We start from the raw sequence: 10,520 nt of genomic DNA, 5'->3' as shown, positions 1-10,520 counted from the left end.
CTTAGCTTTTCTCTCTGGTATTCATCAGTGGTTTTTAGAAAAAAATTAGTTGCTCGACGCTGTATTCGTTCCAACTTCAGTTTTTGCTTGATATGGGAACCACACGACAGAGAAAAACTTCAGTTGAGACTTAACTAAAGCAAGACCTCCACAAGTTCTCTTAATGAGTCTCAGGATCTTGTTGGCCTTGCTTGTTATCTCATTAATGTGATTGTTCCAAGAGAGATTGCAGTTTGTGACCAGTCCAAGATCACAGAATTCAGGTGTTAACTTCATAGTGCTATTATTGAAATGTACGTCAGAGAGAAAGGGAGACCTTTTTTTACAGATTCGCATAAGCTTACATTTCTTGACATTAAAATCCATACAATTTTGCTGACTCCAACTGTAAATGTTATCAATATCGGTCTGAAACAGAAAATGATCAGCTGGGCAGTTAATCACCCTTGATGTTTTACAGTCATCAGCGTATAATGACACAGAGTTCCCTGGGGCAACAACTTCAGGCAGGTCACTCATAAAAATCACTGAACACAAGGGGCCCAGTAATGAGCCCTGACGTACACCTGACGGAATGGAGCACTAGAAGACTTCACTCCGTCGATCACAACTCTTTCTTCTCTGTTGGTGAGGTAATCATGGCACCAGTTCAAAAGTGCACCAGAAATACCAAAATTGCACAGTTTCTGCAATGGTAAGTCGTGCTCTGTTGCTGCTGCAGTTGTTGATTGGCAAGTGCTAGCTCGTAAAGCCTTGCTTGTCGCTCGTGCTCTTCCTTTCTCGCTTTCTATTTTTCTTGTTTCATTGCCATATCAATGTTTGCTTTTTCCTTCAGAAACTCTATTGTATCATTTCCACCTTTTCTTGACCTTTTTCTTCTTCCGCTCTGACGAACCCTCACCTTCTCCTTTCTGTTTCATCGTTTTACCCAGCTTTTCGCACGCCTTTTTTTGGACGTCCTCTCCCATCACTCTGTCTTCATCTGTCTTTTTACAGTGTTATTCAGCAATGATATATCTTGTTCATCCGCTGCTTTCCACTTCTCGTTGATCTCCTCGAGGGCTTGGTCCAGCTTTGTTTCCTCTACTTCCACTCCACTATCTTTCCATTCCTTCTGCATTTTTGTCCGATACTTGTCCAGTAAAAGCTTACGATCCTCCATTACCCATTTCTTTGTGACAAGAAACCTCAATGTAGCGTGCGAATTAAGGTTGTCTGCCATTGTTTGCCACACTTTTCCCCTTTCAGCTGTCCTCGCTTTGTGACAATACGGTGCCAGTAACAAAACCTCCCGAGGAAGAGCAAGTTCGTGGTTGTTTGTCCATTCCATTACCACACCAAAGGAAGAAAAAGTAGAATTTCAATTAAACCTTTGGCACCATTTTTATTGAAACAAGAGTTGAAGAAAGATGGTGAGTATAAAATCCTCACCGTTTATTTTCGTTACAAATAATGCAAAATCATTCTCTAGAGCGGTCTTAACCTGCCGCTGATTAGTTTCACAAGATAAAAATCAAGGTTAAAATAAGAAATAGAGCAATACTGTGGTGCGAGGAAATTTACCTGCTTTTTGGATTCCTTTCTGAAGACTTGTCCCTCTATAGACACGCTAAACCCTAATTATGAAAACAAAATTGAATCTATTTCCTTATATTAAGGTTTAGAAATTAGCAAATCATGTTATTTTAACGGAAAAAGTAGCAAAACTCCCCTCTCTGAGAAGCCGCCAAAATGAACTTTGTCGCCGCCGCAACTGAGGTGGAGGCCGTCAAGTGGCGTGACATTTATGCAAATTAAATTCAAAACCTTGTGACCTTCTTTCCGATTGCCGTCCTCCTAGGCCGCGTTCGGGGTATCTTAAGGTCCCCAATCATAGCAGGATCCACCGAGCTTCTTGCACTTGGTATTTGATGGCTAACTGAGATGTCTTTCCTTTCCGTTGGAACACCGATTTTCTCGCTTAACTGAATCATAATGTAATTAGTGTCTTCCTCGGGGCGTTCTTTTTAACTTACTTTAAATAATTGGCTGTACTCAATGCCTGAGCTTTAAGGCTTCCATTTTCCTTCGATAGGGCCTCTTTATCCTTTTCAAGCTTCGTCTGAGTCTCTTGGATGTTTTCATATTTTGTATTCAGCGAAGAGACTGACTTCAACGCTTGTTTAAGCTACTCACTTAGTGGACGCAGTTTGTCATTAAGAAATTTTTCGAGCTTTTCTGTTGTTAGGTTTGGCATTGCATATGGCACAAATAGACTAACACTTAAGATTCGATAAAATTTCGAGGAAAATTCAACAAATCTCAGAGACATCGATCCTCCATCTTGCCTGACCGTTGACCGGTCTGGCCTCTCTGGTTTTCTTAGCCTTTGGTGAACCAGTCGTAAACATAGTCTCACGGTGAATCTAGTGTCTGAAATACAATGGTGTGCAAAATTCGGATTTTTTTTTCGTCCGTCTTCTGAGTTTCATAAATATTATTGAGGATAAACTTTTATGTATTCTCCCTAGGAGTTTCATGTTCATCTGTCGATTGCAGGCAAGCCTTTATTGTTCAAAGATAATTAGTTAAGACTTTAATTTAAAAAACATGCGGACATCATAAATTAGTTATTCTACCCTGAAGTTACTTTATTTCCAATATTCTATTCAGTGAATGCAATATACTTCGAGTCTTAAAGCAGACGTTCTGTTTTCTGTTTTTTTTTCTTTCTCGGAGAAATTAGCTATACAGCTACTCTTGTAAACCGAGGTGAGATACAGGTAATGTGATGTGATGTGACAATCTTTAAAAGCTTTTTAATATATTTATTGAACGTCTTCTGTCAAAAATTATGGCAAATGAGAAAATGAACATCCTGTGGCCATGCATTTGGAAATTACTTTTTTTACGAATTGATTGGCGGCACTGTTATAAAAATAGCTTTTTATTAAGTCAAATGTTTATTTCTTCTGTCCTTTGATTCTCGTTATATGTTATTTAGTTTTTGTTCCGCTTTCAGAAGTGAGCTGATCACGAAACTGTTCAACAAAGCTGAAAAAGCCTCACTGTGAAAATTTGTGGGTTTTGAGCCAGTTTTGATGTGAAGCTTCGAGCTTCTGGGATTTTTTAGAGGAATTTTTTGCCAAAAAGAAAATGAATCGAACATTCTTCAACTTGACAAAAATCGCCAAAGCTGAATATCGGGAAGACCTTGTCACCATTTGGTTTCTCTACAAGGCTTTGTTTACCAGCGGTGCAGTTCTTAACGTCACGGTGGTGTATGTCTTGCTTCGAGGCGGAAGAATACGACAAAATATTTCTTGTTTTCTGGTGTTCCACTTGTCTGTTACTCATTTATTATTTCACACAACGATTCCGTTGGTTTGGAAAATTCATGGCCATAGGGGAACCTCTTTATCTTGTAAGATTCTTACGAGTCTTGATCTCGCTTGTGCCGCAGCTATATTTAACAGTATGCTTGCGATTGCCTGGGATAGGTACAGAAACATTATGCGACCTTTCAAGAGCCTCGCTCCAAGAAGTGCCAAAGTGTACCTTATACTCACTGCCGCCATTTGGATCTATGCACTCGTAACGTCACTACCTTTCTTGTTTAGCGCGAGGACATACACTGAAGTTTTTTGCCCAAAAGGAACCAGTCCGCGTAATGGAACATGCCAAAAAATAATTTTCTGTCACATGCCTGCAGACTGGAGAACAAAGCTGTCAAGAACGACATACTTTATTCTGGCATTCGTTATTCCTTTCATCTATATTTTCTTTGCCTATACAAAGATTGCTTTTAGTTTGTGGAAGAGAAGCAAAAACGGTAAAATTCACATCGCTGTTGCTAAACGTAAAGTGAAGTCCACTCGCTTGATGATTATTGCCGTTTGTGGCCTCGTATTTTGTTGGGGACCAAAGTTCTTTGTAGACTTGCTCACCGTGTATGGAGTTTTCGATGAAAAGTTCTTCGTATTGCAAATTATTAGTTATTTAGCGCAGATGTCAAGTTCTTCGATAAATCCTGTAATTTATGCATTTTTCAGCCGAGAATTTCGAGAAAACCTGCGAAGTTACTGTTGTTGCTGTTGTCGCTCGAGTCGAGTATTTTTTAGAAAGCGTCACCGATTCGCCTCAAATCGAGTGGAATCCATTATGTGAATTTGAAAGTCTGCAAGCACAAGCGAATTTGTGAAAAAAACTGGACCATCTTCTTCATATAGCTCATTTAGAAACTTTTTTAACCTATTTTAAAAAAGATCAAAAAGTACCAGAACTAAAACCTTGTATTAACAGGACTGATTCCTATAAACCCGATGTAAAATAAACACGGCGAAGCCAATACAGATATTGTATATTGGTTTTTACTTACATACGTCGAACGTTTCACATCCTTTTTTTTTTTTTTTTTTTTTTTTCATCCTTTGATTTTGTAATAGAATTTATTAGCTATGCTGTTTGACCTAATTATGTTTCTATAACTGTTGCACCTGGATCTACGACCTCGTCAATCCTTATTGGTTTCATATTCAGCATTCCAAATTTTTTCCAGCTCCTAACCTACGGTTTTCCGAACTTTGTGTCTGTTAGGGAGTGAGAAATAAATTCCTTGATGACCTTGAGGATTTTATGAGCAGTTTGAGCAATTTAAGCCTTTTTGACCGAATGAGACAATCTACTCTGAAATGTAAGTTCCGCTCTGCACCTTTAGCGCTGTTAGCGATGCTCAAGTTTTGAATGGCATTCAGGGAACTTTTTATCTTTATAAAGGTACAACGGAAATTTAATTCTCTTGGGCAGTAAAAGCTTAATTACATATTTCCTCAAATGTAATAATGTTTAAGAAAATGAAATCAACAAACATAGCTGAGTTTTCCATCAACTGATGATGAAAATGAAATACTTAATTATTTTTCCATGGCCGAAAGGTTATTACCCCCCTTGCGGCATAGTCTTTGATGGAGTTAGGTAATGAACCAGGTAAAAGAGCCAGTGGTTGGGCAGAATGTATATTAAAATTTAAATCACTTCAAAAAGGGCTTACCGTACAAAAATAGTGTAAACAACATTAATTCGGAGACAACCTTCTTGCAAACAAAAAAGCATCTTTTGTGTCTGAACTTATGACCCTGAAGTTTTTAAGTGAACATCCAGATGCAATCTTTGAAAAATCATAAATAGACAAAGATATGAGGAAGTTGACTTTGGGTGCAACTTAATTTCTGCCAAATTTATTCTCCCCCAGTAGAACAGCTGGTCCAAATATTTTAAACCAAGGCTATATAGCCTTCATCTTAATATCACTTAGAAATTCTTGTTTGACATCCAACTGTCAAACTTTAATCCGGATATTTATGCGCGTTGATCATTCAATACCATCAAAAGTAATTAAGCTGCTCACGTAGTCATATTATTGTAACTGTGAGTTAGTTTCGTTCACTGCGAGTGAGCATGTCCTTGTTCCTGAAAAGTAATCATAGCTTTACTGCTTCAGTTCTTTTCTCCTATCCAGAATTTGTATGTTGACAAAATTGTTGCCACGTACAATTCCAATCAAACAAACAAAATCACGTACACCTTCATCGAAAGACAACTGTGCTGTCTGTCGGCGAAAAAAAGTTCCAACGTATTTATTTTATACATACATACATACGTACATATTATATTTTTCATACATATTTACAAGATATTGCTTTGACCCGCGGATAGTTACTGCTAATCAAGACTGGTCAATTTTTTTTTCTTAACTAACTTTGTTTTATTACACCGGAAATAAAACGGAAATGAAGAAATATAGCATTTGAATATAGAGATTGAATTTAACTTGAGTTTCTTTTTCTATACCTCTTCAGATGTGTATTTCCTGAATGCTTGGAGCTCATCGCACTGTGCAGATGCAAATTCAACCGATTTGGCCTTGCTCTCTGGCGATGAATCGTCGCCATGATTATCCGTAGCTCGATCATTTTCTTTGGTTCTGTTACCAATTTCCACACTTAACTTTTATAAATGTTTCTTCAGTTCGGCAAATTCGTTTCTCAATTTCTGATTTTCTTTTCTGAGTTGACCATGTCTCAGATGAGTTACAAACGAAGGAAATAAAAACATATCCACTCCGCTCGAGCGCACGCGCTTAATTTTACTAAAGAAATTCCGATATTAGACGTATCTCTTCAATTTTGTCAAAGGACTCTGATTGCCAAAAAAAGTCATAACAGTCGTTACTTGTTCGTTTTAAGGAATTGGTAGAAAGCTTGAAGAACGGAAAAGAATTAATACTTCAGGCTATGTATTCTCTCTATTTGCAATTTGCATTACAAAGTATGTACCGTAAACTTGGCTATCAGCGAAGTGGCAAAGCAACACCAATTCCAAAGACATCTATAGACGAATGAAAGCAAGAAGAATTAAACTCGGAAAAAAGAAGAATCCTGCCGAGCTATATGTAAGCCTTACGTCGATTCAAAACTGGCGTTGATTTCCGACTACTAACTTCGTATGAATTCTTTAGTTAGGTACACGCATATTTTATGAAGACTTTAAGAATGTGGATCATCCATATTCTTAATGTGGATGTTTAACACCATGAGATTGTGATGTCATGAAGGGGAATGTGTATTAGGACGCGACAACGTTTGAGAGCTCGAACTGGCCTGGGAGTCAGAGTGTCGTCTTCCACTTTCCCAAAATCACGAAAAACTTTCCTCATAACGTACTTACTGTTTGGCCAGTGTTTGTATTTTGTTTCTTTGAAAGGACATCCAAACAGTTGTTCCCACCGACATAATGATGGTACATGGTTCCTTGAGTCTGTTGATCAAATGGAAAATGCTAAGAGTCGCCTTCAAACAAGACAGTATTTTCAAACCTTCTAAAAGCAACAACGAAAAGTAAAGAGTAGAGATTTTAACGGGTAACCTAAAGGACCGATCGCAAGCAAATTAAACTGAAACTAGTTTCACTACACACAGGGCCAGAACAAATGCGCTAACTAGTCATTTGAATAACTCTGACAACGATGAATACTCAGTCAAATTGTAACGTATACGCATTGAAGCCGCCAGAAATATTTTAATTTTGTGTGTATTATTTATTTCCCAGATATTGATTGGGCGCTATCATCAACTGAGCAACGAACACCTTTATTATATGAAGCTGCAGTTTGCCATGAAAGATCAATTTGTTGGTTGGCATTAAAAAAAATTATGACCAGATTACCGTGGGCGATTCACTTGCCACGACCACTCCTGAAGCAGTTATCGCACGAGGCTGTTCACGTTGTTCATCCTCTGGCAGCTCAGTTGTTTTACTGGAGTAATAAAAATGTGGGAAATAGAAATAAACATCATGATATAAACATGCTCATGAGTCAAACCGCAATCAGTAATTTTAAAAGCTTCTTCAATAGGTAATAGACGTGAGTTCTTGTGAGCTTCAACGAGGAAAATTGAAAGAGAATGGAGGAGTGAAGATCAATAATAGAGGATGTCACGAAAGTTTTATAGTCGGTTGTATTAAACCATATCGTAACACAAGCGACCAACGCGTGCTTGTGAAACCCAGCGGTGAACGCACCTAGAGGAGGTTGAAACCAGATTAACTACGATTCTGCAGCTACATCAACATTTAGCGGCGGGCTAGTAGTAAAGGCCACCAAATGAAGAGAGACGGTAAGCTCGCGGCTTCGACCAACGTTTTTCACTGGTGAAAGCAGAACAAAAAAATGTACTCACTTGGTAATTGGCAAGGACTGATTCACATCAACTATTCTTTTATAGAATTAATCAGCATCAGATAAAGCTTTTTCGAAAATCTTACCCTCCCTAAGTCTAATTACTTAATTAATATTACTAAAAAGATTACTTGCAGTTCAATTGTTGTTAAATGTTGGACTCAAGAGCTTCTTCCAGGCGATCGATCCTGAAAACACATCATGCATAATAACTTTATGATACATCTGAGTATTTCCATCTCCTTATCTAGATTATAGGTACTTTCTTAGTATCTTCAACATAGATTCATCGAAGAGGTGAATTCATAAACATATTTTACTAATGATGAGAGCAAAAAACATTTATCAACCTTTTATCGCTGCCATTTTTGTCCCGAAGATCAGAGGATTTCTGAACTACAGATCCGAAACAATTTTATTAGTTATTTAAGTGTGAATTTTCAATCAAATGTTATATTTCCAAACGATTAGCTCATTATGCTGTAGTTTCTTCTGGGCTAGTTCACCTATAAACTCTTCTCAGCCAACTGAAACGTTTATATTACATTGCATAAATAGCTGAGGTCTTGAAAGATACCATGGAAATGGAATGATTCAACATACAGAAGAAAGAATTCGCCACAAGCCCTTGGCACTCCTCCCGAAGAAGGAACAAGTACAGTATAGTGATAATGTACCCCTCTAAAACCAACCAATAGCAAAACTTCATGCGTTGATATCAAATCTTACAAACCCTATATCGGATTTATGTGATGTATTGAAGGCAAGAGTTTGCAAAATTTGCAAATTGCTAAAGTATTGCCCTAATTTTTGAAACACCTAGGATACTTGAAATCTCTCATGATCGGAAATGTAAGTTGAGTTCCCCTCCATTAAGCCCCTTTGCAAAGGTTCCCATGCCTGGCTAGAAAAAAATCAAGGATAACAGGAATCAAAATGCGAGAAAAATCAAGGTACGAAAATATCATCGTCCTCTGAACCCTACCCATCTCTCAGTGGTTTGCTTGGTATTCGAGATTATAACTGTGCATTTCTTGCACTCCTTTATTTCGCCTTCCTCACTCGCTTTTTAACTTAGGGCCACAGCCCTATCTGATTACCTTTTCTCCACGATCAACAGTTGTATTCACCGAGGAAAAGAGAGGTTAATTGGAGATATCGAAATAATTTACTGTTTAACTTCATAACCACTGAGGACAAGTTCTGTGTCAGTTCAGTGAAGGGCTTGCCGATCAGAATGAAGACTGTTGCGTTAGCTTTTCTATCCACGAATTTATATTTATAAAATTACGTTGGAATTCAGTTGGTGGAATTCAATGTGGCCACCAAATGAGCTTTGAATGTAGATGTTCATTCGCTGATATCCGTGGAGCATGCCAAGTTTAGTCAGAAGTGCGTTTAAGGATTGAAATTTTAAATATGAAAAGGGAGAAATTCAATCAATTTTTTTGGTATGGGATGTGTGACTATTTTTCTCCTTAGTTTTCTCTAAAAGGGACTCTTTGTGCTGCCACAGGTTTTTAGAGTTTCAAGCGTTACAAACTAGAACTGCACTCTCTTCTGGAACTTACTAAAACGTGGCCAAAAAATTTCAGCCGCCAGGATATCTACACTATTTGTGGGATAATAGACTCATTGTCTTCGTAATCTGTACATTTTCTAGCGGGTGTGGTTTGCATGATCGAAGCCAAAAACTAAAAAAAACTAAGTGACTGTAATTCGGTTTGGCACGTCGCACTTTTCTAACTAATTATGGATTTGAGCATCCAAAATGACACATTCAACCGGAAACTTTAAGCTTCAGCGTCATCCCTTTTGGAACGGTTGGATTTACATCACGAGATCGATGAGTACAACTAAAGCTTCTGTCTTTAAACAGTAAGCTATCTATGCGTGAAAATTGACCCATTGTACTCACTGATGAACTTTTCATTTTGTTGCAAGTGTGATTTGCACGATCTAATTAAAAAAATACTAACTGTTATAATGTATTAAAAAAAGAAAAAGAAAAAGAAAACGGACCGAGTGGGTCGGTAATTTGCTCAAAAATAACCACATCACTGGTCTTACCTTGAAAGGCGTTAATCCAGTGACTGAAATATGGTAACAAGTAAATGAGGAGGTAGCTTGACTTTCAGTAATAATCAATAGTTATGCTTAATAGTCCTTCATATTTCTTTTGAGGAGGGGAGAGAGGTGTGGGAAATGGACTGGACTACAGTTACGTTGTAGGATCCGCACATCTGGAAGGGACTTTCCTGAAACTCCCAACGGCAATTCGCGCTGTTCAACCTTTTTGTTTCCTCTTTTCCTCAGACAATCGCAAGAAACTTGCAACTAGAGGGCACTAACACCAAGCGATGATTCGAATGATAAAAATTATATATGGCTTACGTTCTTCCTTGTCTTTAATCATGGCTATCGGTTAACCCCATTGAGACCCTCTAGAATTATATGATGTCCTAAGTTAGTGGTAAGTAACTGACTTTTAAAAGGTTCTACTGTAATTGTTTGCTATCACATCCAGTTTACACCATAAATATTTCACAGATTATATTCTATTTATTAGAATCTGAGGCGTTGGGAACATTTTTCAAATGGGAGGGGTGGGGGGTTTTAAGTTTCGTCAAATTTGAATTTAAGGGCATACCGGCCAGAATGTTTTATTATCATGAACTGTGTGATAGGAGGCAAAATCTCCCAATGAACCCCTTGGATGCCTCCTCTAAGTACCAAGAGGGTTGCAAAGGAGTGTTGGCATGGCTTTTACGGCTAACGATTAATATCTTTCCATTGTTGCCAT

General features: G+C 37.9%; 1 pseudogene; it reads right to left on the bottom strand.

The window, feature by feature from the left end:
* Positions 1-649: 649 nt before the first annotated feature.
* On the bottom strand, positions 650-1,330 carry LOC131799572 (uncharacterized; annotated as a pseudogene).
* Positions 1,331-10,520: the final 9,190 nt, after the last annotated feature.

The sequence above is a fragment of the Pocillopora verrucosa genome, chromosome 2 (genome assembly GCF_036669915.1).
Source record: "Pocillopora verrucosa isolate sample1 chromosome 2, ASM3666991v2, whole genome shotgun sequence".
Classification (NCBI taxonomy): Eukaryota; Metazoa; Cnidaria; class Anthozoa; order Scleractinia; family Pocilloporidae; genus Pocillopora; species Pocillopora verrucosa.
Note: the sequence above shows the minus strand (reverse complement) of the source record. Positions and strands in the feature narration are given on the sequence as shown.